This window comes from Vombatus ursinus, unplaced genomic scaffold, assembly GCF_900497805.2.
Source record: "Vombatus ursinus unplaced genomic scaffold, bare-nosed wombat genome assembly UNPS02014808.1, whole genome shotgun sequence".
NCBI lineage: Eukaryota > Metazoa > Chordata > Mammalia > Diprotodontia > Vombatidae > Vombatus > Vombatus ursinus.
This window is the reverse complement of record NW_020954586.1, coordinates 974,681-981,042: the sequence shown is the minus strand read 5'-3', so window position 1 is coordinate 981,042 and position 6,362 is coordinate 974,681. Positions and strand designations below refer to the sequence as shown.

Below are 6,362 nucleotides of genomic sequence, written 5' to 3'. Positions count from 1 at the left end.
GCACGTGGCTCTGGCCCAGAGTAAAATAAATAATAAATGTTTGTTGACTGAACTAATGGAAGGTAAGCTTCTTACAACAACAAGCTTCTCACCTCTCGTCTCCACCCTAAGCACCCAGCACTGCAGTGCTTAGCACTTAGTAACTGCTTATTAGTCACTAAACAGTTATTAAGTACCTACTAAGTGCCAGGCACGTGCTAAGTGCTTTACAATTTTTACTTCATTAATCCTCACAACAGCTCTGGGAGGTAAGGGGCTATTATCATCCCTATTTTACAGAGGAGGAAACTGTAGCAGACAGGTTAAGTGACTTGATCAGGTTCACACAAACGACTAAGTGTCTGAGGTTGGAGTTGAACTCAGGTCTTTCTGTCTCCAGGCTCAGAACTCTTATTTATCAGACTCATATTTGTGGCTGACACCCCAGACCCTTTGACAGTCTAGGGAAGCCCCTTCTCAGAGTCGTCTTTTTAAGTACATAAAATAAAATACAGAGGGTTACAAGGAAACGAATTATATTGACACATAATGCTCAAAATGTTTCTAAATCCCAAGTTCATGGACTCCAGGTTCAGAGCCCGTGTGAAAGTTACGCAGAGCCCAGTGTGTGAATCATAGTAGCAGCAGCTTCAGTGAACACAGCCAAGAAGGAGGAAATGGGGGGGGGGGCTGGTGTGTGTAGTGGAAGAGTGGGAAGCTTGGCCTCTTGGGTTCAAATCCTGCCTCCATTTACCCCCTGTGACTTTGGGTGCCTCACTGTCTGCACATATAAAATGAAAGGGACAGGCTCGATTATCCCTCAGAGCCCCTTCAGCTCTAAGGCTCCAGGAAGAGCCTCGGCTAAGTGGCGTCTATGAAGGAGTCAGTCAAGCTTGAGCAAGATGGGGAAGGAGGCCGTCCTCCCACTGATTTGGCTTCTCTTCCCCAAGCTAAGCTCCTGTCTCCCCCATGCTCCCTTGAGCCCCAGTTGTACTCCCCATTTATGCCCCCCAGCCAACCATGCTCTCCCTTACTTCCACCTCCCCCCTTCAGTCTACCTTCCTTCTTCTCCACACTTGGCTGCCGGCTGGGGTGGTTACAGTAGAGGTGTTAGTGAGCTAATGTATTCTCCACCTCCTAAATAACAGGCTTTAAACCCAGGTAAAATACATACCAATTGAATGGAAGTTCTGAGACAGAAAGGGTGCATCTTGAGGGTAGAACGTAAACTTTGAAGGTGGGGGCTGGGCTGTTTTGGGCTTTGTTTCTCCGGGTGCTTGGCACACCGGTGCTCAGCAGAAAGCCTGGCACACAATAGGCCCTCAATGGGCTTGTTGCTTGCTCAGAGGATATAAGAAAGGCAAAACCTGCACTGGCTTTCAGGAGCTCACAATCTAATGTAAAGTACTTTACAAACTCTTACTGTATAAACTCATTCCTGAAATCTTATGGAGAAGGATGAGGGAAGATAACTTAGCAGGACCACTTCAGACATAAAATAACAAGCAAAGTAGAAGGCAAAAGCATTTTATTTCTTCCATATGTAAAAAAAAGGTGGAAGAGGAGAATAAAATAAAATTAAATTAAAATCAAGCTTCAGCAGAGGCATTATTAGGACTCTCAGGCTTTAATGATCACTGAGACAGAGGCTGGTGGAGGATGAGGCAGGATAAAAAGCAGGAAAACACACCCTCCTCTCATTACATAGGTAGGACTCAGACATGGCCAAAGAGTTCGAGACAGAGGGCAGCTGCCAGGGCTGTTGGCCCTCCCCAGGTAAGCTTTCCTAGACAGCAGCCTGTGGATGGTTCTGGCATCTGCTTTGACAAACTTCCTGGATCTTCTGGCACCACTTATGAGCCATCTCATTTGGGTCTATCAGGTGATAGGTCCTGTGAGGTGTGTGAACAAAAAAGGTCTTAAAATTTTTGGCTTCCGACCACAGTTGTGGAGACCAAGGGATTTCTCCTTTCAGGACTTTGCTGACAGGATCCACATAATAGAGGTGAGGTCCTTCTGTGAGAAGCAGCTGGCGCCGTCGGGCAAACAAGCCCTTCCGCTTGTCTACTGGGCCCATTTTCAGTATTAAATGATTGTCTACGAACCGATGCCACGGGTTCCCACTAGCCTGCTTCTCCAGTAAGAGTATTTTCTCCTCTTCAGAAAACCTTAGGTCCAGCTCCAAAGAGTTCTCATCCAGTTGATGAATGTAGCCCTCCACATGACCAGTGGGCCTTTGGAGTAAGCGTGGCTCTACCACAGCCAAGAAATGGGAAGAAGATGAAGGTGGACCTACGCGCTGGAAAATGTTATAATTTCCAAAGTCATTTTCATCTTCCAATGTAGAAACTGAGGATCCGGGGACCTGTGGAGGAGTCTGAAGATGCAGATTGTCCCACGTGATGTTTTCAAAGAATGGGTGGGCCTTCAAGGCTCCATATGTCCCCATTTCTTCACATCCTAATCGATTTGTGGAATCCAAAACCAGAAGCTTTCCCACGAGGTCTTTTGCCTTTGGGAAGAATTGTTCTGGAAAGTCATATGCTAGCTTAATAATCTTCTGATATACAAGATACTCGTTTCGAGCTTGGAAAGGAGGCAGGCCTGCTGCAAGGTAGTATATTACGCACCCCAGAGCCCACAGGTCCGAACTCTTACACGCGCTTTTCTCCATGAGGAGTTCCGGTGACACATAATATGCCGTGCCAACGAAGGAGTTAGCCCTGGCTTGCTTACTACAGGGGGGCAATATTTTGGCTGATCCAAAGTCTGTAATTTGAATGTGCATCTCGGCATTTAAAAGAATGTTTTCGGGTTTCAGGTCCCTGTGAATAATGTCCTGCCCGTGCAAGTACTCCAGGGCCGACACGATCTCTGCAGAATAAAACCGGGTGCAGGGCTCATCCAAAGGACCCAGTTTCTGCACATATCTTTGGAGGTCTCCATTTTGGGCGTAGCTGAGGCCAAAGTACAGTTTCTCCTCGTCCTGAAACGTGAAGTAAAGCTTGACAAAGAACGGGTGGTCCAAGCGGGACATGACATCCCGTTCGCTGGTGACATAGCGTACCTTCTTCTCTCTAAGGATTTGCTTCTTCTCCAGGATTTTAATCGCGTAAACCTTGGAAGTTGCCAAGTCCCGGGCCAAGACCACGGTGGCGAACGATCCCTCACCTAGGACTTTGCCAAAAGTGAAGTCTTCGGGCGTCTTCCTCCAGGGCTGCACTGGGTGCTGGTCCTGCCCAGGGGTGCCTAGGTTGGTGGGGCTGGGCCCGGCCTCGGCCGCGGCAGCTGCAGCTGCAGCGGGGTCTGTAAGAGTCCAGGCAGGCGTTGTTGGAGAATCAGGCTGCATCGCCGGGCTAGGAGAGGCGCACAATGGCGCGCTAGCTTCGAGCTGAGCACCAGGACAGGACTGGCCCACCGGGCCGCTGGCCACGCTACGCCTCGGGGCCGAATTCGCAGTCTCCCGGCTCCCAGTCTGCGACCTTCAAGCACCCGAAGCTCCCAGAGTGTCTTCTCCAGCCCCGAGGCAGAGCTAATTATGTGGTCCGGTCCCACCCTCTCCTTTCCCCGCCCCTTTCCCCCTCCCCCTTGTTGCCTTCCCCTCCCCTTCCGCTGCCCTACTCCCATCATCAGGCTCTCCTCCCTAAAACCAATTAGAACAACTGAGCAAAGGCATCCTTGGGTCATGTAAAGGTGAAAAAAGGGAGTGAGAGCGAGAAGGCAACAAATAGGATAAAAATAAAAAAAGTCACGCGGATTTTTTATAACTTTGTTAAAGAAGACCTTGGACAGGGCCCCGATTCCAAGCCGGCTCCTGGGACTATCAGCCTGCACCCCTGGGGCGGGGTGGGGTGAGGGGGTACCATCCAGCAGCCGGTGGGTGATGCCCGAGGCGCTCGGGAGGTGGGCTCAGTCCTGGACAGATGTTGCAAATGGACAAGGAGCTGAGTCCAGAGTGAAACAGGAGAGAAACAGGCTGGATGGCCTTTGGATAACGGCAGTTCACCGAATGAATGAACTAGAAACAAGGCCCATTGGAAAACAAGCAAACAACCACAAGCCACCGATATTCTTCCTCTGTGCTTGTATGACCCTGGCATGGATACGCTTGTAAAAATGAACAACGCGCTTCACGCGCAGGGCAACCGTGAGGGCACAGATCCGAGTCGTCGGGCATTTTATCTGACCCCTCCCTTCCTAGATAAGTAAACTGAAGCTCAGGGAGGGAAAGGGAATGATTAGAAAGTTAGTCTAGCTACTGTGGATCGGAGCGGGGATTTGGTCCCACGACTCTTAACTCTAAAATAATCAGAGGTCTTGCCACCATGCCACATCTCCTCCAAGTCATCGGCAAGGCGGAGCAGATAAAGAAGAAGAAGCGAGTTCAAGGACATGCTCAACTCTGTGCTGATGACGCCATTCTCCGCAACACCTCCCTCCTTCCCCCAACACACCCCATGAACCGCAAGGACCACGTCCTCCCTCCAAGAGAAAATACAACCGCCTTTCTTGAGCTTTTAAAGTCCTTCCCAACCCACCCCTTGCTTACCTTTCCAGATTTTTAAGCTCAGCCCCCTCCATCCCCTCAATGATACCGAGATGCTGTCCTTGTTCTCAGCCCAGGACTTTCCTTCTCCTTTCGGATGCTTTCACTTTCTGGCTCCTGGGCCAGGAATGCTTCTCCTCCCCTGTTTTCCCTTGAAGATTCAGCTCAAATACCTTCTCCAAGAAGCCTTCCCTGATTACCCTTCCTGTTAGTACCTTCCCTCTGAGATCAGGATCCACATACACAGTGTGTGAATATGTGTGTAGATATATACGTAAAATAATAATAAGAGCTAACATTTATATAGCATTTACTAGGTGCCAGGCACTGCTAAGGGCTTTATCTTATTTGATCCTCACAACAACCCTGGGAAACAGGTGCTATTAAAAAGTATCTCCATTTTACAGATGAGGAAACTGAGGCAAATAGGTTAAGGGACTTGCCCAGAGTCACACAGCTAGCACACATCTAGGGACTGACTTGAGCTCAGGTCTTCCTGACTCCAGGCCCAGCTATCTAGTGCACCACCTAAATGCACATGTGTATATACATGTACACATATACATATTAGGTATCTATGACACCTCATTCTTACATGAAAGTGACCCCAAGTTCCTTAAAGCTCTGCCAGCACCTCTGGGAAGGTGTGCACAGACAGTCCCGGGGTGGGATGGGAGGCTTATGCCCACTGAGGACCAGTCAGATTCTGGGTCTCGAGGCCAAACACCTGGTGAATTCCAGGCTTCTTGCAGGGGTTGTAATTTAGGTCAGAGAAGGCAGATGAAGACGCCGTCCTTTGGCATACTGAAGGATAGGAACACCCTTGACTGTATTAGAACACAATTTATTCATCACATGAGCCTTTAGAAGAGTTGATTTTTGTGCTGCCAACACAGCGAAGTCCTGGCTATCTGAGTAACTTCACTTGCCCTTCTTTCCTCCTCCCCCTGCCCTGCTCCAAGTAAATGAATCCTGGCACTGGTCTTGTGGCCTTTCAACAGCTCGGGGAAGGCTAGGGGGCAAGCAGAGGGACCCAAGAGATGTGTGAAGTCTCAGGAACCCAGAGCTAGTGACCAAGAAAACAAAGAACAAAACCTGAGAACACTCGTGATGATTCCTCCAAGAGAAACATTCTTCTCAGTCAGGATGTTACTCTCATGGTCACATCCAAGTACACTCAGCTCCTTCTGTAGGTCAGTCACCTTTGAACCTTTGAGGGAGAGGTGATTGCTCCAAGGTGGGGGGAAGGGCAGGAGAAGATAGCCTAATTAGCACTGCTGGGGGGGGGGAGGGAGAGAGAGGGAGAGAGAGAAAGACACACACACAGAGAAAGAAAGAGAGAGAGAGAGAGAGAGAGAGAGAGAGAGAGAGAGAGAGAGAGAGAGAGAGAGAGAAAGAGAGACAGAGATAGAGACACAGAGAGAGACAGAGAGATTGACAGAGACAGAGAGCTTCTCTCTCCCTTGGTGCTCCACACAGGCAATGGAGCTAATTAAAAGAAGAATCAATATATAGTTTGGGTGCTTCAACTCTGCTGAGGAAGCCCAGGAAAAGAAATGAAAAACTGTTTCAAAGGTCAGGAAACAGTGAAGCAAATGGATTCAGTTCTGGCCAGAAGGGGCAGGAAACTGAGACCCAGATATGGGAAAGGATTTGCCCTGGTTCATGAAACTGGTTGGTGGCAGAGTGGGCAGTCAGCTCCCCTGCCTCCTGGTCCAGTTCTCTCTGTCTCACCTGTCTTCCCAGTCTTTCTCCTCTCCTTTCTTCTCTGTTTGTCTCTCCCTCCCTCTCTTCCTTCCTTCCTTCCTTCCTTCCTTCCTTCCTTCCTTCCTTCCTT

The 6,362-nt window shown here is 49.2% G+C and overlaps 1 protein-coding gene and 1 pseudogene across 4 annotated transcripts in view; both read right to left on the bottom strand.

Moving 5' to 3' along the window:
• MLPH (melanophilin) overlaps nt 1–6,362 on the bottom strand; it is a 61,968-nt gene that overhangs the window by 14,640 nt on the left and 40,966 nt on the right. The gene's annotated exons all lie outside the window — the stretch shown is intronic.
• Nucleotides 1,586–4,560, bottom strand: LOC114052547 (annotated as a pseudogene).